Here is a 27321-nt window from a genome sequence, read left to right as displayed (position 1 = left end):
GCGGAGTATGACAGCGATATATAAAAAATAATAACACACATTGTACAGCACTGCGGAGTATGACGGCGATATATAAATAACACATTGTACAGTGCTGCAGAGTATGACGGCGATATATAAATAATAATAACACACATAGTACAGCGCTGCGGAGTATGACGGCGATATATAAATAATAACACACATTGTACAGCGCTGCGGAGTATGGCGGAAATATCTAAATAATAATAATACACATTGTACAGCACTGGAGTATGACAGCGATATATAAATAATGATAACACACATTGTACAGCGCTGCGGAGTATGATGGCGATATATAAATAATAATAACACACATTGTACAGCGCCGCAGAGTATGACAGCGATATATAAATAATAATAACACACATTGTACAGCGCTGCGGAGTATGAAGGCGATATATAAATAATAATAATAACACATTGTACATCGCTGCGGAGTATGACAGCGATATATAAAAAATAATAACACACATTGTACAGCACTGCGGAGTATGACGGCGATATATAAATAACACATTGTACAGTGCTGCAGAGTATGACGGCGATATATAAATAATAAAAAAACACTACAGCGCTGCGGAGTATGACGGCGATATATAAATAATAATAATAACACACTTTGTACAGCGCTGCGGAGTATGACACGATATATAAATAATAATAACACACATTGTACAGCGCTGCGGAGTATGATGGCGATATATAAATAATAATAACACACATTGTACAGCGCTGCGGAGTATGACGGCGATAAATAATAATAACACACATTGTACAGTGCTGCGGACTATGACGGCGATATATAAATAATAATAACACATTGTACAGCGCTGCGGAGTATGACGGCGATATATAAATAATAATAACACACATTGTACAGCGCTGCGGAGTATGACGGCGATATATAAGTAATTATAATAACACACATTGTATAGCGCTGCGGAGTATGACGCCGATATATAAATAATAACACACATTGTACAGCGCTGCGGAGTATGATGGCGATATATAAATAATAACACACATTGTACAGCGCTGCGGAGTATGACAGCGATATATAAATAATAATAACACACACTGTACAGCGCTGCGGAGTATGACGGCGATATATAAATAATAATAACACACATTGTACAGCGCTGCGGAGTATGACGGCGATATATAAATAATAATAACACATTGTACAGCGCTGCGGAGTATGATGGCGATATATAAATAATGACACATTGTACAGCGCTGCGGAGTATGACGGCGATATATAAATAATAATAACACACATTGTACAGCGCTGAGGAGTATGACGACGATATATAAATAATAATAACACACATTGTACAGCGCTGTGGAGTATGACGGCGATATATAAATAATAACACACATTGTACATCGCTGCAGAGTATGACGGCGATATATAAATTATAACACACATTGTACAGCGCTGCGGAGTATGACTGCGATATATAAATAATAATAACACACATTGTACAGCTCTGCGGAGTATGATGGCGATATATAAATAATAATAACACACATTGTACAGCGCTGCGGAGTATGACAGCGATATATAAATAATAATAATAACACATTGTACAGCGCTGCGGAGTATGGCGGAAATATCTAAATAATAATAGCACATTGTACAGCTTTGCGGAGTATGACAGTGATATATAAATAATAATAATACATTGTACAGCGCTGCGGAGTATGACAGCGATATATAAAAAATAATAACACACATTGTACAGCACTGCGGAGTATGACGGCGATATATAAATAATAATAACACACATTGTACAGCGCTGCGGAGTATGACGGTGATATATAAATATAATAACACACATTGTACAGCGCCGAAGAGTATGACGGAGATATATAAATAATAATAACACACATTGCACAGCGCCGCAGAGTATGACGGTGATATATAAATAATAATAACACACATTGTACAGCGCCGCAGAGTATGACGGCGATATATAAATAATAATAATAACACATTGTACAGCGCTGCGGAGTATGACAGCGATATATAAAAAATAATAACACACATTGTACAGCACTGCGGAGTATGACGGCGATATATAAATAACACACATTGTACAGCGCTGCGGATTATGACGGCGATATAAATAATAAAAAAACACTGTACATCGCTGCGGAGTATGACGGCGATATATAAATAATAATAATAACACACTTTGTACAGCGCTGCAGAGTATGACGGCGATATATAAATAATAATAACACACATTGTACAGCGCTGCAGTGTATGACGGCGATATATAAATAATAATAATAACACACATTGTACAGCGCTGCGGAGTATGAGGGCGATATATAAGTAATTATAATAACATATTGTACAGCACTGAACTCACTTTTGTTGCCAAGGTTTACATGTTAATGGCTGTGTGTTGAGTTATTTTGAGGGGTTAATGGCTGTGTGTTGAGTTATTTTGAGGGGTTAATGGCTGTGTGTTGGGTTATATTTGAGGGGTTAATGGCTGTGTGTTGGGTTATATTGAGGGGTTAATGGCTGTGTGTTGAGTTATTTTGAGGGGTTAATGGCTGTGTGTTGGGTTATATTTGAGGGGTTAATGGTTGTGTGTTGGGTTATTTTGAAGGGACAGTAAAGTTACTCTGTTATACAGGCTGTACACTCATTACTTTACATGGTAGCAGAGAGAATGCACATGTATGAACACACAGGGCAGAATGCACATGTATGAGCACACAGGGGCAGAATGCACATGTATGAGCACACAGGGGCAGAATGCACATGTATGAGCACACAGGGGCAGAATGCACATGTATGAGCACACAGGGGCAGAATGCACATGTATGAGCACACAGGGGCAGAATGCACATGTATGAGCACACAGCCACCTGCATTCAGATTCAGAGAGACCTCCACAAAATGGCTGCCAGCTCCTGTAACCTGTCTGCTCTCTGCTGCAGGCTAGTGGGCGGGGAATCCCTCAGTAACTGTCACCCTATAGCTTTCACCCTAACTTACCATGTAACCAATAAAGCAGCTTCTTACTGACAGTCTGACTGAACATCTCTTGTGACAGGGAATATAAGGCTCACTCTGCCATCATTGTTTATTTGCCTTTAAGGGCTGCTGTGTGTCTGAGCATATAATCTGCTGCAGGAGAGGGCCTCTTGTAGAAAGTGGGCCCCATTTGCCTACCACAACTCCCAGCACACCGGATGCTTTATTCCCAATGTGCAGTGCAGGGTCTTACATAAATGACACTGCAGCAAGCCAGTAGAAAGTGGGGCTCCTAGCCACCAGGGGCCCTGTGCCAAATGCCCACTTTTCTTCACTGTTATTCTCTCCTGGACAGACCCATTTATGTGGTGCACATTTAAACACAGTGATTGCATTTTAGGGGTAGTTTAGTGGGTGGTTGGAGGGAATTTGGGACAGTGTAGTGTTTTATTTCTTTAGTCCTGATTAGCGTATTTAATGTTAGGTTGGTTTGGGTTAATTTTAAAATTTTATTTGGAATTAAGGTTGCCACGCTTTTCTAGGTGTGCTTAATGACAGTTCCTCAAACATACACCATGTACGTGTTTAAATGTGTATGCTAAATAAAAGAAAATGTAAAAAATCTAACATCCACAACACTATAGTGAACCTGTGCCCATCTCTCGCCCTATGCTGTATATAGACGTAAAGGATCACTAATCAGCAACCCCCAAAAATGGCCATCAATAAACGCATATAGATGTACAGTATATATATATATATATTATGAATAAGAAAGCCTTGGATGGTGTTGCAGTTGTGGGGTATATTGAGTACTAGCGACATACACACACAGAATAACCACGCCTGGGAACTAGGGATATGCCCCGAGTCTTAGGGTATTTGCAGCAGTCTCGGGCTAAAGGGGCAGATTCTCAGGGTAACAGAGTCCTTAGCTGACTGCTTCTTATAATGTGCTGCGTTCATATATCAGATATATTATGGTTGATATGCCTGCTTGAATGCAGTTGACTCGTTTAAGTGTATCTTTAAATTAGGACAAGTCAAAGGTTTCCATGAGGACCGGTATTAGAGCTGGGTGAATGCATTAAATCTCCACAGTGGGCTATTAAAGGGTTAATGTGTGGAGTCTCCTGGTCCGTTCATACCAGATATGAGGATAACTCACTTTAATTCCAGAGAAAATGCAGCAGCCAGAAATAAAACTAAACGGCCAACAAAATAAATATCACTGCAGCGGCATGAAGATGAGCCGCTCTATAATTTGGTTGGGCCATACCACATAATGTCTAGGATGGGTGGAAACGGGCTTCTTCTTGACGCCTTGTCCGGTACATTCCCCGTTCTGGGTCAGTGTTTTTTCGAGTTTCTGGCAGTTTGCCTGAGAGTGCTGTGAATGGGTTTACAGACTGAAGCTGACCAGTGCTTGTCAGTGTCTGGCTGTGCCCAAGAATGGTCCGTATGAGTCGCCGTGAGCATGGCTGGAGAGATCAATGTGTTTGCATCAATTTGACTTAGAAATAAGTATAATTTAACGGGGAGGAATAAGATAGCTGTTTCAATGCTACAGGCAGGTGCTTTTCACGGATGAATTTTATTACATGGGTTTATAAGCAACCAACACAATAAATTCATGTTTTTGGGATTTTTTTTTTAAACATGCCTAATAAAGTTATGCAGATTTTGGTGATTTCTAATTATTTTAAATGACCTTTAAAAAGCGACCGTTGTATCAGCATACCACAAAAAACACCAAAATGAAAAAAAACCATTGAAAACAACCAAATTGGTAAAAAAAATAATATGTATTTCACTGGTATATTCAAGTAAAGTTCTGAATGACATCTGGGATCTATACACACAAACTCCGAAAAGCATGTCAATAATAATCAGATTAGGAACAATTTCTGTGCAAAATGCTTAAAAACTTTATGGTACCTAAACACCGCAATACTTCACATGTCAGAGAGACACAGAAATAGGACTATTCAGTGTGAGTCATTTTCACTTAAAGCGATCAGTGGGTCTGACGTTGCATCAGTCTGGCCCGGGGGGTTTCAGGCTCGCATGGAGGGGATGTAAAGACGGAGGCTCCAAGGCACAGAATGAATCGGGCCCCGAAACTCCATCCATCCTTCTCTGTCTTGACGCAGCCACTCCAGGTTTCAGGGTAGCATGTGACGAGCCAGGGGACTCCCCTAGAGATCAGGGCCCGTGGCCGCCGGGAGACTGTTACTGATCCGCCACTGCTTAGGGCAGTATAATTCCAATCTATATCATCCATGTTATGCCACCCTCATCGGACACTCCAATAACTGCCTTAGAAGTACGAGGGACAATTAAACAACTCAGACCCCACGTGGCTCCGGGACTAGATAGTATTTGAATGTGAATATGTATATTGTAGAAATTCTGCATGTCTGCCTACTACATTATTATGGTTTTTATTTATTCTATTTTAAAAAGAAAATTTACACACATAGTGACATTTCCGAAGCCAGGGAAAGATTCTACTATGTGTCCTTCAATAGACTGTCACTTTATTATTATTATTTATTGTTTTATATAGCACCATCATATTCTGTAGCGCTGTACGATGTATAGACAGGAATAATTTGAATGCTACAGTGTTGGCAAATAGAATTTACTTGATATTTAATTCATTGCGGTACTCATGATGGTATCAATAAAGGGGGGAAAATACAGATAATGTTACTTAAAAATCATGCAATAAAAAAAATCCTGTGCAATTGATGAAAAAAAGATCAATAACAGTGTTGGAAATAATATCAAACAAGCGTGGAATAGAACAGTGGGGAAGAAAAAATGTCCCAATAAAACGGATGAATGGAAAACAACAATGAAATGATCTCACATACCAACCGATCATATATATATCCCAGCCAAATTCATGTAAACCTAAAAAATACTAATAAAAACATAAAAATAATATGTAAAAACAAAAAATAGTAAATAGGGTGACTCCTATGACTGAGAAGCGCAATTTAATTTAATAGATTTTTTAGGTATTGGGATGTCCAAATGGAATAGGAAGAGCTGGAGCTCAATCCTCAGTGGGGCCTGTAAAATTCCCGCCAAGACATCAGTGGTTTATTCCTCAGAGAAATAAGTTCTCTACATTCCCACTGTAGATGCATTTGGGAGACATCTCCAGCATATATGGGTTGCAGAAATGTGACATTTTAATAGGCTGGCCGGGACCATCTTGGTAAAAGTTTCAGATATTTATACAATGAATTGTTTTCCCTAGCAGAGTCAGAGTCCAGCCATTCCTCCAAAGAGAACTCAAGTCCCAGCTCCTCCTCCCACTTTATTATTGCTTTTAATTTATCTCCATGTTTTGTTTATATAATTATTTATTTTGGAGATCAGTTTTGTCATTTTTCTAACGAGAATAAAGGATCAAGGAAAGTGTGATTAGTTACTAGTCTAGTACTCAATCTGTTGAAAGGTTCTTATTTTAAGGTCCACAGAGAAAAAAATCTCCCAATATGTTTTATTTCCACCTCACTCCACTTATTCGTGTTTAAATTCTCGATAGAATGGACAGAGTTTTCCCTGAATATGATAAATATCTTCTACAATAATATTGTTTATTCTAAGCTTTTTAAAAGCTGGGAGGTCTACCCAGTAAAGTAATATTGGGTCAATGTTATTACAGGCATCTTTTTCATATATATACCAAGAATTATTCCTAAGGTTCACATATTTCTATGCCAACATATATTTAAAAAACGTCCGGGAAGGACATACCTCATTTTCTGGTCAAGCTGGTGGATGAGATTTTAGCTTTTTTTGCCCCCCCATACTCAATTTTTGATACTTTTAATGGGATAGTTCTCATCAAATATTCTATTTTTGGCATCAAGTATGATCTTACAGCATTGTAAGGCAATAAGACACACTGGGGCAGGATTCATATTTATTTCCTGAATCACATGTGTTAGTTTCCGAACATTGTTTCCTCCTGTTCTATTTATTATAAAACCAGATTGATCTAAATATATTAACTCCGGGATGAGCACTTTGGGTCAATCTGCCAGGATCAAGGAGAATATCTTGATGTCAATGTTTAACAGAGAAATTGGGTGAAATTGGGTGATAATTTGAAACAAAGCCAGGGTGTTTATCTGGTTTAGGTATCGGGGTGATTATGGCTTGTAACATCTCAGATGGAAATGACTTTTGATCTCTTATATCGTTAAGCAGTCTGTATTAATGGAGAAATGATTGGGTCCAGTGGCTTATAGATAATCAAAAGGAATTTGCTTAGAGGACTCGATTTTATTCTTCCTAGAATGGGCTGAGATATCATCTGAACCCTTCGCAGAATTATAGGGCCTTTAATAAAATAGCCCTAATGGGAAGCTGCAGCTTCATGTTGGAGCTCTTTTTTTTAAATGGGTCCTGTTTTGGGACACAATACCTGAGGATGCCACTAATGATAAAATATGTAATTATCTATAGAAATTAACTCTCCCAAAAATTACATAAATTACATTACATTCCTGTAGCAGTGTTAATGTTCTCTTTCTTTTTAGGACCATAAAATCTAAGGGAACCGATCAAGGAGAGAAATGCGGCACCAGAAGAATGACAGACACAACACCTTGGGACGCCATCGTTCCCATTTCTTCTTCGAGTAGCGACTCCTCTGAACATCGCGTGGAGAGAGAGACCCATTCTAGCCGTCTAATGGACGATCTCGTTCTGTTCTCGTCTTCCTAGTCTAGTAGCGAAGATGATCTCCCCAAGTGCTCCATGTGTGATATATGTGGACGTTCTAGAACAGCTAATCACACGGCCAATGAAACCCGTAAATATAACATTTATTGGGACTGAGCTTATTAACCCCTTAAGGACCAGGACTCTTCCACACTATAGGACCAGAGGAGTTTTCATGTATTTACTGCGTCTGTTCAGCCGTAATTTCCCTTGTTCTAAAAACACAACATTTTTTGCAGTTGTATTTGCATATAAATTGTACACAGCTACTGCTGATGTGGGGAAATACCCAAAATATATTTATTTAATGGCCCTGATTTTGAGCCCCCTATATACTAATACTAATGTATACTATACAAGCTGTTTCATGTATATAATGAAAAAAAATATTTTATAAAGCTTTACAGGGAGAAGTGCAAAGAATGTCTTATTTTCTGATTTTTATATAATAGCCACACTAAATGACATGATTCTCTGCTTGTGTTCAGAATATTATCTGTGTTCACTAAATAAAAGAAATATGGGAGGGATGATATAGCAGGTGTGCCATGTAACGTTGCTGGAGGTGTATGGAGTGCCCGCGTGGCGAGCGGATCTCGAGGCAGAGACCCGATTAGAAGCGGAGGGCTCTGAGTGCTGAGCGGAAGCTTTCCACCAAAAGAGAAGGGAGAAGCCCCCAAAAAACCTGTCAGGACCAACAGCGTGAGGCGATCCGAGACGGGCTCAGAACTGCAGACATGGAGGGTGAAAACCTTCTATATTGTAATACAAAAGGGTAAGAAGAACCAGTAATTAAGGCTATCAACAAACGCATCAAACCCCAGACTCCGGGACCAGAAGGTTTTGGAAATGTAATTTGAATAAAACAGAGCATCAAACAAAACCATATGACGGTATATCCAAAGTGGGACTTTTCTGGATAAAACACTCAGGGCGAAGGCCATGACACCTATGGAACCAGCTAATTATCGGCCAATCTCCTTAATTAAGAATGTTTTTTTCTGTAGAAGGCAAAAGAGGAGTCTATAGCTCGTTGTCCATTGGTGACGCGGCTCCGGACGATAACCTGCGGCTCAAGACTTAACAAATCGCGTGACAGTCCTCGCAGTTTTGTCATTTTTTAACGTAAACAGAATATTTGATATTATTTGTCTTTGCATTCAAGGGCTTCTCTTTGTGATCGGATCCTCTGTTTAACGTTTACATTTTTCGAAATTAGTAATATTTTTTTATAGATACTTGGCGACCGAATTACTCGCTTTTATATAAGAAAGAAAACACAGAACAATTTGTTTTCTAGAAAATAATTCTGTAAATCAGTCATCCATGGCCGTTCCTATAAATCTTAATAATATTGTGAAGGAAAATAGAGATCCCGCCCTATTTAAATTTTACATTTCTTTTTCTAATTTATCTGCGGAGAATAAAAGAGACCTAGCTGAAGAAATAATATTTCAATGACAGGATTGAATACACCGGGTTGAGTTTATTAGAATAAATAAGACTATGGGGAGGTTAAAATGAAAAATCTATCATAGGGAGAATTGAGGAGATGAAATAATCTCCTAACAATAGGATATTCAGAATAATTTAATCCGATAAAGGTATATAGGACTCTGGACTAAATACTTAAAACATTTAGTGTCTTCTATCAAAAACGATGTAATCTTCTGTCTGAGGCTTTGGATATAGAAGGATCTTCTGATTATTATGCATGTAGATTAAATGGAGTTCTTGCTGGAAGATTAATTAATATTTTAGCTTTTGCTAATAGCAGATGCTCGCCTCTCCTGATTAGGAGATAAGGAAGCTTTTGAAAGAGTCGGGTGGGTATAAATGAGCCGGACCCTCCAAGCTGCTGGAGTTACTGGTTAGATGCCCCGAGCGATCATGTCCATGTATACCGATCCAACCGGCAGAATCATAGGAGCAAATTTATCGCTGGAGCCCTTAGCTATAAGAAATAATTGTGCAATTAAGGGATTTCTTGGTAATAGGGGAGAATGAATTATTTGTCTCTATGCGAAACAGCAAGTGGCAGCGATTTTATCCGCCACGCACAAGACCTAGTGGTAAACAGGTGCAGATGCCAGACACTCCCTGGGCCTGGTGCCCCGGTCATAAGGCAGGTTTAGTAGCCTCTGTGCTAGCAGGGGAACACCAGTGGCTTCAACGGATAATTTATTGCAGCAGTACGCATACCATGTTTGCCTGATCATACTGCAACGCCACACAATATATTTAAAAGTACCTTGATCCTGGTTACATCTCCATCATAAGGAAGAAGCACTTTGGTTACCTAACTTGGATTAAATACCAACGTTGCATAATCTTGTCATGTAATTCTATCATGTTTAGACGATGGGAAACTCTGTTAATTTCTAATAAACTAGTTATCCACTGATTTCGATCTATCTGAACTCTAAGGTCCTTTTGCCAGGATTCTAAAGCTATTATATTAATTGGGTTTTCTATCCCTTCCAACAGTAAGCAGCATTTCTTCAGGCTTTTAGTAATAATTTCTGAAGAAAACATTTCGCTGATCTGTTGTCTTTGCGGATTTTTCCAATATATATATATTAAGGAGAGCTCAAATAATGCCTAATCCTAAAAACATTAAAGAATTCTAGATTGTTAAATTTAAATTCCATAAGCTTAGAGAAGTGTTTTTATATTTTTCCAAAACATAATATCACTAATCCTTTTATTTCTGAAATTAGTCCAATTTCTAAAACTAAGCTGGAAGACATTCTTTTGTAAACACGTTTTTAGAAGGGAAATCGGTGACAGTAGTTGTGTACAATTTATCAAATGTGATAACATGTTGCTATTTACCGTATTTGCTCGATTATAAGACGACCCCGATTATAAGACGACCCCCCAAAATCAAAATATTAATTTAGGAAAAAAACAAAAAGCCTGAATATAAGACGACCCTATAGGAAAAAAGGTTTTACCAGTAAATATTAATTCATGTAAATATATTTTTTAAATTTCCTTTTATTTGCCAACCTGCCCCCCCCCAGTTATGCCACTCTGCCCCCAGAAATGCTTTATACCCCCCCTATTTGCCACTCTGCCCCATGATATGCCTTATAGGTCCAGAAATGCATTTTAACCCCCTATATGCTACTCAGCCCCATGATATGCCTTTTAACCCAGCATGTACTGGCTGCCTTGGCTTGATAGGAGTGTGATTGCTGCTAACAGCAATCACACTCCTATCAAGCCAAGGCAGCCAGTACATGCTGGAACCTGGGGATGATAGTAGTGGGATTACAGCCTCCCTATGCCATGCTACAACCCCCACCCCCCTTACACATCCATGCTATCACACACAAACACACATTCACAAACATTTAAATACTCATTCATTCCATTAATCACACATACTTCACACATTAATCACACATACTTACCCAAAAACCCTCCCCCACCCCCTTACCTGAACTGCAGATCTCTCACTCGAAGACTTCTGCAGGGGACCGGCTGTACCAGCAACTTCTCTGGCCCCGCCCCCAGAGGAGGGAGGGGGAGATAGAGTTCTGTGAGGAAGCTACAAGCTTCCTGTCCTCCTGCTTCTAACGGAAGAGACGCTGCTCGCGACCGGTAAGCAGCATGGCCCCAGCCATTTTTTTGGGGTCTGATTAGAAGACGACCCCGATTATAAGACGAGGGGTATTTTTCAGAGCATTTGCTCTGGAAAAAACCTCGTCTTATAATCGAGCAAATACGGTATATAAAATGAAGGAAGCGATAATCAAGGCTCGGAGAGAACAAATATTACAATACAAAGTGTAGCTCTCAGGCAGATGTAGAGGAGGATCCTCGCTGCAGGGGATGGAGAAAGCTCCCCCTTGTGGTCGACAGGAGACACTGCTACAGATGGAACTAAATGTAATACATGTGCAGCAAGGGCAGAGGAGACACCGGCACAGAGCAGAAGAACCAAAACCCAACGGTGGTCTGGAGCCAGGCTGAAGTCAGGAACCGATAATGAACAAACACGGGTCAGGCAGAAGAGTAGTCGGGGGAACAAAATTCAGGGCAGGTGGCAATCAGCAGTAGTCAGGAAACAAGCAGGAGTCAATACCAAAGGTTCAGAGATAATGAAAATGCTAGTGCAGTACAGAGGCACTGTCACAGGCAATGTTAGATCACAAACAGAGGGTTTAAATATCCCTCCAAGCTTCAGGATTCTCCTATTCGTGGGGTGGAGAAAAATGGATAAAGGTCCCTTTAATTTTCGTACTGAATATTCATGAGATAGCTGTCCGCGCATGCGCAGATGGCTTTGCATGACGCACGCTCTGATCTACCGATGCTCGTGAGGGTGCGCATGTAGGAACTGGGAGGACCCGCTGGCGGCTCCCGCTAACGAGACCCCACCGGACCCAGCGAACGGTAACTCGAACAGTTTCAGAATATTCCCTGATCAGACGAGGACAAAAAAGGACATTTACTCTGGGTGTAAAATTATACAACCAGAATTATAATAATAATTAAAATTTAAATGTACCGGAAAATCAAGAATCAAGCAAATGAACGGCTCAGATCAACGAGCTTATTAAAGTGCTTTACAGTTTTCTTTTTCTTCCTTAAGTGGGATAAGGTTTATCATATAAGCCCAAAACACTTATAGGCTATTTAAACGGAGGGGGTCTCTGTGTTAATATTATAGAAAAAAAATAGGTTTATTCATATAATGGGGAAGATCAAGATTTGTAGTTAATTCATTTTAAAGGAAGAAAATATTTATTTTCAAAAATAATTCAAAAATAAAATTCACAGATTTCCACTTCGATTTCAAAAACAATCAGTTACACAGAATTATTCAAATGGACTCATATGAGATTAATAACGGTGCTTTTTCTTCTTTCTTTCTTTCTCTCTCTCTTTCTCTCTTTTACCTAGGGTTCTCTGAAAATTAACTCTTTTTTATTTAAACCTAATAATTTTCTAAGAGTGCTAAGTGCTTCCATGAAAAAATCCAAGGTAGTAAATATGAAATATCAAGAAGTCGACTACAATGCAAGATATATCATGTCGATTTATGAATTAAACAGAATATTGTACACACTGGTTAATAAATATCCCCAAATAATTATCTTATTGATAAAGTTTGCCAGGGTATGTTAGTAACAGCCGGAAATTTGTGTAGCAGACATGATCAGAAATCAAGTAAAAGTGAAATTGGCACCAAGTTATATAAGAGCCTATCTCAATCTTCATTTATTATATGTATCACCCACTGGAAAGGGATTTTACTTCTTACTCTGTATCATATAATTCCTATTCTAGGATAGATATAAATGTAGGAAATATAAAGATAATAATAAAAATAATAAAATAAATAACATGGTCAGATTATTATTATCGTTAAAATAAACAATGGCCCATGAAATCATACAGGAAGTATATTATGGATATGACATTTTTGGGACCGTTCTGGAATTCCCTTACAAGCCCACAATTCTAGGTTATTTGATAAAAATGGGATCTGGAAAAAGGGAAACACTCATAACTCATAAACTGATTATTACAATCTAACGAGAAAAAACAAGTTAACTCCAAAAGCTCCAGGCCCTGATTGATTAAACATATTTTTTACTTTTAGTTGATAAACGCCATATTTGGTAAGAACTATTAAAGGCAAATATATCGATACAAAAAAATATCGAGAAAAGTCTAGGGGATAATAGACCTCCCCCCCTCCCTTTTAAATGTGGATGATAAAATGTACTCCTCTATACTAACAGATTCAAATTAATAATCCCGGATTTAATGCATCAAATAAGGTTTATTCCTAGGATATCAACCACAAATAACTAAAGATAACTGATATTCTGGACATTACATATAAAAGAAAGCCTCCACTTATAATTCTTTCACAGAAGGCGTTTGATAGAGTTAGATGGTACATCTGAAGCGTACATTAATGCCCTATAATGCGATACTTTTATTATCCTTATCATCTACAGCTAGAACCATCAGTCCTGGCATTACCTTTAAGTGGTTTAACATTTCTAATGGAACTAGACAGGGTTGTCCTTTATCTCCACTCCTATACATATTAACAATATAACCATTAGCCAGAGAGATGAGGACAAAACAAGAGAGACGGGCTGCAGATGTGGAAACTCCATATGTATGCAGATTATATTCTATTTACAATTAGTAACCCTACAAAAACAATTTTGATCTAATGAATGTCCTAAAAAATCAGACGTTGCAAGAAGGCACTACAGATTTAAATGGATGAGATAAATTATCTTGGAATTAACACTAAAATAGTTAAAGTACTTAAAAAATGTGAAATTTCTTGGCAGGGAAGGATTTAACCGTACCAGAACAAGGGTAAATCTAATTCAAATTTCCTTCTTGCAATTTGTTTTATCTAGGAAAGTGGAGGGCGTCTTGGGCCTTCCTAATATAAAAGACTTCGGAGCAACCCTCTTAAATCATCTGGCATTTATATAAAGCATGCAAAGAACCCTAAAATAACAGGGTGGAAGGATAAAATAGCAAAAGTGGCTGAAGCACGTGAAATAACATTACTAACTGAAAATTTTAATTTACAAACTTGGAAAGATAAAGGCATCATTTATATCTCAGATGTCGTCAAAGAAGATAAATGCAGCCCCTTTAACCAGCTGCAAATAAAGTTCAGAATGAATTAACGGATATTTTTAATTCTATGAGAGTCAAAGGGTTTTCCAATAATAATTTAATGAAGAGAAAAATGAGATTCAAATGGAAGCGTATTTGGTAACATAGTAGAAAACACGAGAGCCAAATATTCCTTAGAAATAGTGATAAATATCTTTAAAAAGAGATATTTATAGAGAAAAAAATCTCAGAATGGGATTTCTCAGTTAAAGTTGAGAAAAGTAAACATTGTTTAAATTTGGTAGAAATGTTTTATAAATGATTAAATAGATGGTTTCATGTCCCAAATAGAACCGCAGTAGAGATATTTGCTTGAGACGCCAATTAGAACGAGGATCCCGCATTCATATATGGTGGCGTTGTAAAGAAATTACATGGAAAATAGTTTTTTTCTCACAATGAAGTAATTCAAAGGAATTTGCTTAGAGGACTCATCTGCATCAATATGATTATTCCTAGAATGGGCTGATATATCATCTGAACCCTTAGTGATAATAACTGACAGAATTATAAAATAGCCAGAAAGCAGAAAACGCAAAGAGGAGGACTCTGCGCCATCCTGATCAGTGTTTTCATGTGCGTTCTGATATTTGGTATGATCAGAGCCACCATTAGAAGGAGAGAGGATACATAGGGAGACGGGGGTGGAGAGGGTAGATAGAGAGAAGGGGAAGATAGGTAAAAGAGAAAATAAAAATAATGCAGAGGAGGACTCTGCCATCCTGATCAGTGTTTTCATGTGCATTCTGATATTTGGTGTGATCAGAGCTGCCATTAGAAGGAGAGAGAATACATAGGGAGATGGGGGTAGAGAGGGTAGATAGAGAGACGGGGGAGGGTAGATAGTGAGGAAGGGGTAGATAGGGAGACGGGAGTGAGAAGGGGTAGATAGGGCAGAAGGGAGTAAGAAGGGGAAGACAGGGCAGAAGGGAGTGAGAAGGGGAAGATAGGTAGAAGAGAAAATGAAAACAATGCAGAGGAGGACTCTGCGCCGTCCTGATCAGTGTTTTCATGTGCGTTTTGATATTTGGTATGATCAGAGCCGCCATTAGAAAGAGAGAGGATACATAGGGAGACGGAGGTGGAGAGGGTAGAAAGAGAGACTGGAGGGGGGGTAGATGGTGAGGAAGGGGTAGATAGTGAGAGTGGAGTGAGAAGGGGTAGATAGTGGAGAAGGGAGTGAGAAGGGGTAGATAGGGCAGAAGGGAGTGATAAAGGGTAGACAGGGTGAACGGAGGGAGAAGGGGCAGATAGGGAGAAGGGGGTAGATAGCGAGGAAGGGGTAGATAGGCAGAAGGGAGTAGATAGGGCAAGAATATTGAAAGTACTTTGAAGGAACATCTGAGGTTGTCCTGTATGAGGACTTCACTCTTCACCGTAACAATCTTAATGTTCTCTTTCTTTTAAGGACCATAAAATCCAAGGGAACCAAACAAGGAGAGAAATGCGGCACCAGAAGGATGACAGACATGACACCGTGGGACACCATCGTTCCCATTTCATCATCATCGAGCAGCGACTCCTCTGAAGTTGAAGCAGAGAGAGATACCCATTCTAGCCGTCTAATGGACGCTCTCGCTCTGTTCTCGTCTTCGGAGTCCAGTAGTGAAGATGAACCCCCCAGCGGCACCGCGTGTGATATGTGTGGACGTTCTGGAGCAGCAAAGTACTTGGTCACTGAAGCCCGTAAATATAACATCTATTGGGATGAGCTAATTAACCCCTTAAGGACCAGGACTCTTTTACACTATTTACTGTGTCAGCTGTAATTTCCCTCGTTCTGTTAGAATTTATAATCATAAATGTGAGACATTATTTTGTGTAATGTAAATAAAAAAATGTGTAAAACAGTTTAATAGGAATACAACAATTTAATATTTCATTTATTTTATATGATTTTGTTGGCAAAACACCCAGAATTCTTTATTGATTGAAACAATTAAGCTTTACATTATTTAATCATTCATACTTCAATTTTATATTTCATTTATTCAACCAAGCTTAGCAGACAAAATACACAGAATTATTTTGCTAATTATTTCAATTACATGTTTAATTATTTTATTATTAATTAGAAATACATGGATTTTATATTACATTTTTAATATTATTTTACTGGCAAAACACCCAGAATTCTTTATTGATCGAAAACAATTCACTCCCACAACATAAGACAAGACAAGCAATCGATTTGATATTACCAGAAGTTACATGGCGATGTCATTTTGTTGGAGGAAACTCACCTTCGAAAATCTTCACTACATGCCTTTTGGAGTACATCTTTCCAGGATCATTACCATGCCACGCACCCCACGCAGAAAAATAATTAAGTCGGAGTTTTTTGAGAAGCAGCTTGGGATTTCAACTTGGCTACAGCAAGGCTGACAAGCTGGGTAGGTTTTTACTTCTCGCCGGGACTTTACACAATAGACCAGTTGTGATTCTTGTGTACCTTTCATCACTCTCAGGTGGACCACTTGAAGAAACTTTTTTTTTCTTCCCTTCCTTATTTATGAGTGATCGTGTTTGTCTGATATCTGTGTTTTGCTTCCCTCACCCACATGGATAATGTTATAATCTTAAGGCAATTGTATGACATTTGTGTTTTATTTCACGACCGAATACTTTGTTACACATGTTGTGTGTGATCTGCTATGTCACTACACTGTAACTGATTATTTTCAATCTGCTCTTTTACAATTGCGAATAAACAGATTTAAACATAAAAAGAATATGAATGTTCTGTTTCTCGTCAGGTCCAGGAAATGTCAGGGAACCGGTCAAGGTGAGAAAGCTGATGCTGGACCAACGAGAGACTCCGCTCCACCAGACACCATTGTCTCCCTTCCAACAGAAAGTGAGTCTCCACAGACCAGCCCTGAACATGGAACGGAGATAACGGACGGCCATTCTCTGTCGGCGTCCTCACAGCCCTGTGCTGAAGATGATGTCCTAAGATGAGTCATTTAGAAAATGTGACCTAGTCCTGGAATAAACGGCCGGGTATTTACTGACATCTTTCAAGGAACATCTGAGGTTGTCCTGTATGAGGACTTCCCTCAGTCTGAAGATCCATCACTGACCTTCCCGTAACAATCTAAATGTTCTATTTCTTTTAAGGACCATAAAATCCAAGGGAACCAAACAAGGAGAGAAATGCGGCACCAGAAGGATGACAGACACGACACCGTCGGACGCCATCGTTCCCATTTCATCATCGAGTAGCGACTCCTCTGAAGTTGAAGCAGAGCAAGAGACCCATTCTAGCCGTCTAATGGACGCTCTCGCTCTTGCTTCGGAGTCCAGTAGTGAAGATGACACCCCCCCCAGGGGCACCGCGTACGATATGTGTGGACATTCTGGAGCAGCTAAGTACGAGGTTATTGAAGCCCGTAAATATAACCTCTATTGGGACGAGCTCATTAACCCCTTAAGGACCAGGACTCTTTTACACTATTTACTGTGTCTGTTCAGCTGTAATTTCCCTCGTTCTCAGTTAGAATTTATAATCATAAATGTGAGACATTATTTTGTGTAATGTAAATAAAAAAATGTGTAAAACACATTTTTTGTGCATCAATTTTTTAAAATTCTGTATTTTTTCCAAATTTAGCATTGGAGGCTCTAACTTCAATAGTGCTCACAGAAATCCAAACAACTCCATAAACCATACAGTTGGGCACCCGGCACCCCTCCAGAGACGGACAGTAATGTCCGCCGCTGGAGGAGAAGGCTCGCAAGGGAGCGGTATCGGAGGTCTTTAACAGATCTCCGGCTCCCTTGAGTGATTTTAGGCCGGGAACCGGCTCCCTTGCGAGCCTTCTCCTCCAGCGACCTAAATGGGACCTCGTCAGGTCCAGGAAATGTCAGGGAACCGGTCAAGGTGAGAAAGCTGATGCTGGACCAACGAGAGACTCCGCTCCACCAGACACCATTGTCTCCGTTCCAACAGAAAGTGAGTCTCCACAGACCAGCCCTGAACATGGAACGGAGATAACGGACGGCCATTCTCTGTCGGCGTCCTCACAGCCCTGTGCTGAAGATGATGTCCTAAGATGAGTCATTTAGAAAATGTGACCTAGTCCTGGAATAAACGGCCGGGTATTTACTGACATCTTTCAAGGAACATCTGAGGTTGTCCTGTATGAGGACTTCCCTCAGTCTGAAGATCCATCACTGACCTTCCCGTAACAATCTAAATGTTCTATTTCTTTTAAGGACCATAAAATCCAAGGGAACCAAACAAGGAGAGAAATGCGGCACCAGAAGGATGACAGACACGACACCGTCGGACGCCATCGTTCCCATTTCATCATCGAGTTGCGACTCCTCTGAAGTTGAAGCAGAGATAGAGACCCATTCTAGCCGTCTAATGGACGCTCTCGCTCTTGCTTCGGAGTCCAGTAGTGAAGATGACACCCCCCCGGGGCACCGCGTACGATATGTGTGGACGTTCTGGAGCAGCTAAGTACGAGGTTATTGAAGCCCGTAAATATAACCTCTATTGGGACGAGCTCATTAACCCCTTAAGGACCAGGACTCTTTTACACTATTTACTGTGTCTGTTCAGCTGTAATTTCCCTCGTTCTCAGTTAGAATTTATAATCATAAATGTGAGACATTATTTTGTGTAATGTAAATAAAAAAATGTGTAAAACACATTTTTTGTGCATCAATTTTTTAAAATTCTGTATTTTTTCCAAATTTAGCATTGGAGGCTCTAACTTCAATAGTGCTCACAGAAATCCAAACAACTCCATAAACCATACAGTTGGGCACCCAGCACCCCTCCAGAGACGGACAGTAATGTCCGCCGCTGGAGGAGAAGGCTCGCAAGGGAGCGGTATCGGAGGTCTTTAACACATCTCCGGCTCCCTTGAGTGATTTTAGGCCGGGAACCGGCTCCCTTGCGAGCCTTCTCCTCCAGCGACCTAAATGGGACCTCGTCAGGTCCAGGAAATGTCAGGGAACCGGTCAAGGTGAGAAAGCTGATGCTGGACCAACGAGAGACTCCGCTCCACCAGACACCATTGTCTCCGTTCCAACAGAAAGTGAGTCTCCACAGACCAGCCCTGAACATGGAACGGAGATAACGGACGGCCATTCTCTGTCGGCGTCCTCACAGCCCTGTGCTGAAGATGATGTCCTAAGATGAGTCATTTAGAAAATGTGACCTAGTCCTGGAATAAACGGCCGGGTATTTACTGACATTTTTCAAGGAACATCTGAGGTTGTCCTGTATGAGGACTTCCCTCAGTCTGAAGATCCATCACTGACCTTCCCGTAACAATCTAAATGTTCTATTTCTTTTAAGGACCATAAAATCCAAGGGAACCAAACAAGGAGAGAAATGCGGCACCAGAAGGATGACAGACACGACACCGTCGGACGCCATCGTTCCCATTTCATCATCGAGTTGCGACTCCTCTGAAGTTGAAGCAGAGAGAGATACCCATTCTAGCCGTCTAATGGACGCTCTCGCTCTTGCTTCGGAGTCCAGTAGTGAAGATGACACCCCCCCCAGGGGCACCGCGTACGATATGTGTGGACATTCTGGAGCAGCTAAGTACGAGGTTATTGAAGCCCGTAAATATAACCTCTATTGGGACGAGCTCATTAACCCCTTAAGGACCAGGACTCTTTTACACTATTTACTGTGTCTGTTCAGCTGTAATTTCCCTCGTTCTCAGTTAGAATTTATAATCATAAATGTGAGACATTATTTTGTGTAATGTAAATAAAAAAATGTGTAAAACACATTTTTTGTGCATCCATTTTTTAAAATTCTGTATTTTTTCCAAATTTAGCATTGGAGGCTCTAACTTCAATAGTGCTCACAGAAATCCAAACAACTCCATAAACCATACAGTTGGGCACCCGGCACCCCTCCAGAGACGGACAGTAATGTCCGCCGCTGGAGGAGAAGGCTCGCAAGGGAGCGGTATCGGAGGTCTTTAACAGATCTCCGGCTCCCTTGAGTGATTTTAGGCCGGGAACCGGCTCCCTTGCGAGCCTTCTCCTCCAGCGACCTAAATGGGACCTCGTCAGGTCCAGGAAATGTCAGGGAACCGGTCAAGGTGAGAAAGCTGATGCTGGACCAACGAGAGACTCCGCTCCACCAGACACCATTGTCTCCGTTCCAACAGAAAGTGAGTCTCCACAGACCAGCCCTGAACATGGAACGGAGATAACGGACGGCCATTCTCTGTCGGCGTCCTCACAGCCCTGTGCTGAAGATGATGTCCTAAGATGAGTCATTTAGAAAATGTGACCTAGTCCTGGAATAAACGGCCGGGTATTTACTGACATCTTTCAAGGAACATCTGAGGTTGTCCTGTATGAGGACTTCCCTCAGTCTGAAGATCCATCACTGACCTTCCCGTAACAATCTAAATGTTCTATTTCTTTTAAGGACCATAAAATCCAAGGGAACCAAACAAGGAGAGAAATGCGGCACCAGAAGGATGACAGACACGACACCGTCGGACGCCATCGTTCCCATTTCATCATCGAGTTGCGACTCCTCTGAAGTTGAAGCAGAGAGAGAGACCCATTCTAGCCGTCTAATGGACGCTCTCGCTCTTGCTTCGGAGTCCAGTAGTGAAGATGACACCCCCCCGGGGCACCGCGTACGATATGTGTGGACGTTCTGGAGCAGCTAAGTACGAGGTTATTGAAGCCCGTAAATATAACCTCTATTGGGACGAGCTCATTAACCCCTTAAGGACCAGGACTCTTTTACACTATTTACTGTGTCTGTTCAGCTGTAATTTCCCTCGTTCTCAGTTAGAATTTATAATCATAAATGTGAGACATTATTTTGTGTAATGTAAATAAAAAAATGTGTAAAACACATTTTTTGTGCATCAATTTTTTAAAATTCTGTATTTTTTCCAAATTTAGCATTGGAGGCTCTAACTTCAATAGTGCTCACAGAAATCCAAACAACTCCATAAACCATACAGTTGGGCACCCGGCACCCCTCCAGAGACGGACAGTAATGTCCGCCGCTGGAGGAGAAGGCTCGCAAGGGAGCGGTATCGGAGGTCTTTAACAGATCTCCGGCTCCCTTGAGTGATTTTAGGCCGGGAACCGGCTCCCTTGCGAGCCTTCTCCTCCAGCGACCTAAATGGGACCTCGTCAGGTCCAGGAAATGTCAGGGAACCGGTCAAGGTGAGAAAGCTGATGCTGGACCAACGAGAGACTCCGCTCCACCAGACACCATTGTCTCCGTTCCAACAGAAAGTGAGTCTCCACAGACCAGCCCTGAACATGGAACGGAGATAACGGACGGCCATTCTCTGTCGGCGTCCTCACAGCCCTGTGCTGAAGATGATGTCCTAAGATGAGTCATTTAGAAAATGTGACCTAGTCCTGGAATAAACGGCCGGGTATTTACTGACATCTTTCAAGGAACATCTGAGGTTGTCCTGTATGAGGACTTCCCTCAGTCTGAAGATCCATCACTGACCTTCCCGTAACAATCTAAATGTTCTATTTCTTTTAAGGACCATAAAATCCAAGGGAACCAAACAAGGAGAGAAATGCGGCACCAGAAGGATGACAGACACGACACCGTCGGACGCCATCGTTCCCATTTCATCATCGAGTTGCGACTCCTCTGAAGTTGAAGCAGAGAGAGAGACCCATTCTAGCCGTCTAATGGACGCTCTCGCTCTTGCTTCGGAGTCCAGTAGTGAAGATGACACCCCCCCGGGGCACCGCGTACGATATGTGTGGACGTTCTGGAGCAGCTAAGTACGAGGTTATTGAAGCCCGTAAATATAACCTCTATTGGGACGAGCTCATTAACCCCTTAAGGACCAGGACTCTTTTACACTATTTACTGTGTCTGTTCAGCTGTAATTTCCCTCGTTCTCAGTTAGAATTTATAATCATAAATGTGAGACATTATTTTGTGTAATGTAAATAAAAAAATGTGTAAAACACATTTTTTGTGCATCAATTTTTTAAAATTCTGTATTTTTTCCAAATTTAGCATTGGAGGCTCTAACTTCAATAGTGCTCACAGAAATCCAAACAACTCCATAAACCATACAGTTGGGCACCCGGCACCCCTCCAGAGACGGACAGTAATGTCCGCCGCTGGAGGAGAAGGCTCGCAAGGGAGCGGTATCGGAGGTCTTTAACAGATCTCCGGCTCCCTTGAGTGATTTTAGGCCGGGAACCGGCTCCCTTGCGAGCCTTCTCCTCCAGCGACCTAAATGGGACCTCGTCAGGTCCAGGAAATGTCAGGGAACCGGTCAAGGTGAGAAAGCTGATGCTGGACCAACGAGAGACTCCGCTCCACCAGACACCATTGTCTCCGTTCCAACAGAAAGTGAGTCTCCACAGACCAGCCCTGAACATGGAACGGAGATAACGGACGGCCATTCTCTGTCGGCGTCCTCACAGCCCTGTGCTGAAGATGATGTCCTAAGATGAGTCATTTAGAAAATGTGACCTAGTCCTGGAATAAACGGCCGGGTATTTACTGACATCTTTCAAGGAACATCTGAGGTTGTCCTGTATGAGGACTTCCCTCAGTCTGAAGATCCATCACTGACCTTCCCGTAACAATCTAAATGTTCTATTTCTTTTAAGGACCATAAAATCCAAGGGAACCAAACAAGGAGAGAAATGCGGCACCAGAAGGATGACAGACACGACACCGTCGGACGCCATCGTTCCCATTTCATCATCGAGTTGCGACTCCTCTGAAGTTGAAGCAGAGAGAGAGACCCATTCTAGCCGTCTAATGGACGCTCTCGCTCTTGCTTCGGAGTCCAGTAGTGAAGATGACACCCCCCCGGGGCACCGCGTACGATATGTGTGGACGTTCTGGAGCAGCTAAGTACGAGGTTATTGAAGCCCGTAAATATAACCTCTATTGGGACGAGCTCATTAACCCCTTAAGGACCAGGACTCTTTTACACTATTTACTGTGTCTGTTCAGCTGTAATTTCCCTCGTTCTCAGTTAGAATTTATAATCATAAATGTGAGACATTATTTTGTGTAATGTAAATAAAAAAATGTGTAAAACACATTTTTTGTGCATCAATTTTTTAAAATTCTGTATTTTTTCCAAATTTAGCATTGGAGGCTCTAACTTCAATAGTGCTCACAGAAATCCAAACAACTCCATAAACCATACAGTTGGGCACCCGGCACCCCTCCAGAGACGGACAGTAATGTCCGCCGCTGGAGGAGAAGGCTCGCAAGGGAGCGGTATCGGAGGTCTTTAACAGATCTCCGGCTCCCTTGAGTGATTTTAGGCCGGGAACCGGCTCCCTTGCGAGCCTTCTCCTCCAGCGACCTAAATGGGACCTCGTCAGGTCCAGGAAATGTCAGGGAACCGGTCAAGGTGAGAAAGCTGATGCTGGACCAACGAGAGACTCCGCTCCACCAGACACCATTGTCTCCGTTCCAACAGAAAGTGAGTCTCCACAGACCAGCCCTGAACATGGAACGGAGATAACGGACGGCCATTCTCTGTCGGCGTCCTCACAGCCCTGTGCTGAAGATGATGTCCTAAGATGAGTCATTTAGAAAATGTGACCTAGTCCTGGAATAAACGGCCGGGTATTTACTGACATCTTTCAAGGAACATCTGAGGTTGTCCTGTATGAGGACTTCCCTCAGTCTGAAGATCCATCACTGACCTTCCCGTAACAATCTAAATGTTCTATTTCTTTTAAGGACCATAAAATCCAAGGGAACCAAACAAGGAGAGAAATGCGGCACCAGAAGGATGACAGACACGACACCGTCGGACGCCATCGTTCCCATTTCATCATCGAGTTGCGACTCCTCTGAAGTTGAAGCAGAGAGAGAGACCCATTCTAGCCGTCTAATGGACGCTCTCGCTCTTGCTTCGGAGTCCAGTAGTGAAGATGACACCCCCCCGGGGCACCGCGTACGATATGTGTGGACGTTCTGGAGCAGCTAAGTACGAGGTTATTGAAGCCCGTAAATATAACCTCTATTGGGACGAGCTCATTAACCCCTTAAGGACCAGGACTCTTTTACACTATTTACTGTGTCTGTTCAGCTGTAATTTCCCTCGTTCTCAGTTAGAATTTATAATCATAAATGTGAGACATTATTTTGTGTAATGTAAATAAAAAAATGTGTAAAACACATTTTTTGTGCATCAATTTTTTAAAATTCTGTATTTTTTCCAAATTTAGCATTGGAGGCTCTAACTTCAATAGTGCTCACAGAAATCCAAACAACTCCATAAACCATACAGTTGGGCACCCGGCACCCCTCCAGAGACGGACAGTAATGTCCGCCGCTGGAGGAGAAGGCTCGCAAGGGAGCGGTATCGGAGGTCTTTAACAGATCTCCGGCTCCCTTGAGTGATTTTAGGCCGGGAACCGGCTCCCTTGCGAGCCTTCTCCTCCAGCGACCTAAATGGGACCTCGTCAGGTCCAGGAAATGTCAGGGAACCGGTCAAGGTGAGAAAGCTGATGCTGGACCAACGAGAGACTCCGCTCCACCAGACACCATTGTCTCCGTTCCAACAGAAAGTGAGTCTCCACAGACCAGCCCTGAACATGGAACGGAGATAACGGACGGCCATTCTCTGTCGGCGTCCTCACAGCCCTGTGCTGAAGATGATGTCCTAAGATGAGTCATTTAGAAAATGTGACCTAGTCCTGGAATAAACGGCCGGGTATTTACTGACATCTTTCAAGGAACATCTGAGGTTGTCCTGTATGAGGACTTCCCTCAGTCTGAAGATCCATCACTGACCTTCCCGTAACAATCTAAATGTTCTATTTCTTTTAAGGACCATAAAATCCAAGGGAACCAAACAAGGAGAGAAATGCGGCACCAGAAGGATGACAGACACGACACCGTCGGACGCCATCGTTCCCATTTCATCATCGAGTTGCGACTCCTCTGAAGTTGAAGCAGAGATAGAGACCCATTCTAGCCGTCTAATGGACGCTCTCGCTCTTGCTTCGGAGTCCAGTAGTGAAGATGACACCCCCCCGGGGCACCGCGTACGATATGTGTGGACGTTCTGGAGCAGCTAAGTACGAGGTTATTGAAGCCCGTAAATATAACCTCTATTGGGACGAGCTCATTAACCCCTTAAGGACCAGGACTCTTTTACACTATTTACTGTGTCTGTTCAGCTGTAATTTCCCTCGTTCTCAGTTAGAATTTATAATCATAAATGTGAGACATTATTTTGTGTAATGTAAATAAAAAAATGTGTAAAACACATTTTTTGTGCATCAATTTTTTAAAATTCTGTATTTTTTCCAAATTTAGCATTGGAGGCTCTAACTTCAATAGTGCTCACAGAAATCCAAACAACTCCATAAACCATACAGTTGGGCACCCAGCACCCCTCCAGAGACGGACAGTAATGTCCGCCGCTGGAGGAGAAGGCTCGCAAGGGAGCGGTATCGGAGGTCTTTAACACATCTCCGGCTCCCTTGAGTGATTTTAGGCCGGGAACCGGCTCCCTTGCGAGCCTTCTCCTCCAGCGACCTAAATGGGACCTCGTCAGGTCCAGGAAATGTCAGGGAACCGGTCAAGGTGAGAAAGCTGATGCTGGACCAACGAGAGACTCCGCTCCACCAGACACCATTGTCTCCGTTCCAACAGAAAGTGAGTCTCCACAGACCAGCCCTGAACATGGAACGGAGATAACGGACGGCCATTCTCTGTCGGCGTCCTCACAGCCCTGTGCTGAAGATGATGTCCTAAGATGAGTCATTTAGAAAATGTGACCTAGTCCTGGAATAAACGGCCGGGTATTTACTGACATTTTTCAAGGAACATCTGAGGTTGTCCTGTATGAGGACTTCCCTCAGTCTGAAGATCCATCACTGACCTTCCCGTAACAATCTAAATGTTCTATTTCTTTTAAGGACCATAAAATCCAAGGGAACCAAACAAGGAGAGAAATGCGGCACCAGAAGGATGACAGACACGACACCGTCGGACGCCATCGTTCCCATTTCATCATCGAGTTGCGACTCCTCTGAAGTTGAAGCAGAGAGAGATACCCATTCTAGCCGTCTAATGGACGCTCTCGCTCTTGCTTCGGAGTCCAGTAGTGAAGATGACACCCCCCCCAGGGGCACCGCGTACGATATGTGTGGACATTCTGGAGCAGCTAAGTACGAGGTTATTGAAGCCCGTAAATATAACCTCTATTGGGACGAGCTCATTAACCCCTTAAGGACCAGGACTCTTTTACACTATTTACTGTGTCTGTTCAGCTGTAATTTCCCTCGTTCTCAGTTAGAATTTATAATCATAAATGTGAGACATTATTTTGTGTAATGTAAATAAAAAAATGTGTAAAACACATTTTTTGTGCATCCATTTTTTAAAATTCTGTATTTTTTCCAAATTTAGCATTGGAGGCTCTAACTTCAATAGTGCTCACAGAAATCCAAACAACTCCATAAACCATACAGTTGGGCACCCGGCACCCCTCCAGAGACGGACAGTAATGTCCGCCGCTGGAGGAGAAGGCTCGCAAGGGAGCGGTATCGGAGGTCTTTAACAGATCTCCGGCTCCCTTGAGTGATTTTAGGCCGGGAACCGGCTCCCTTGCGAGCCTTCTCCTCCAGCGACCTAAATGGGACCTCGTCAGGTCCAGGAAATGTCAGGGAACCGGTCAAGGTGAGAAAGCTGATGCTGGACCAACGAGAGACTCCGCTCCACCAGACACCATTGTCTCCGTTCCAACAGAAAGTGAGTCTCCACAGACCAGCCCTGAACATGGAACGGAGATAACGGACGGCCATTCTCTGTCGGCGTCCTCACAGCCCTGTGCTGAAGATGATGTCCTAAGATGAGTCATTTAGAAAATGTGACCTAGTCCTGGAATAAACGGCCGGGTATTTACTGACAT

General features: G+C 41.8%; 1 long non-coding RNA gene across 1 annotated transcript in view; it reads left to right on the top strand.

Moving 5' to 3' along the window:
- The window catches only part of LOC128477589 (uncharacterized), a 66093-nt gene extending 47717 nt beyond the window's left edge, over positions 1-18376 (top strand). Inside the window, exons 2-3 of the long non-coding RNA XR_008348557.1 lie at positions 17191-17213; positions 18318-18376. This is a non-coding gene — a long non-coding RNA (uncharacterized LOC128477589). The remainder of the gene's footprint in view (positions 1-17190; positions 17214-18317) is intronic.
- The last annotated feature ends 8945 nt before the right edge of the window (positions 18377-27321 follow it).

This window comes from Spea bombifrons, chromosome 1 (genome assembly GCF_027358695.1).
Source record: "Spea bombifrons isolate aSpeBom1 chromosome 1, aSpeBom1.2.pri, whole genome shotgun sequence".
NCBI lineage: Eukaryota > Metazoa > Chordata > Amphibia > Anura > Pelobatidae > Spea > Spea bombifrons.
The sequence above is the reverse complement of the archived record's forward strand: the minus strand, read 5'-3'. Positions and strand labels throughout refer to the sequence as shown.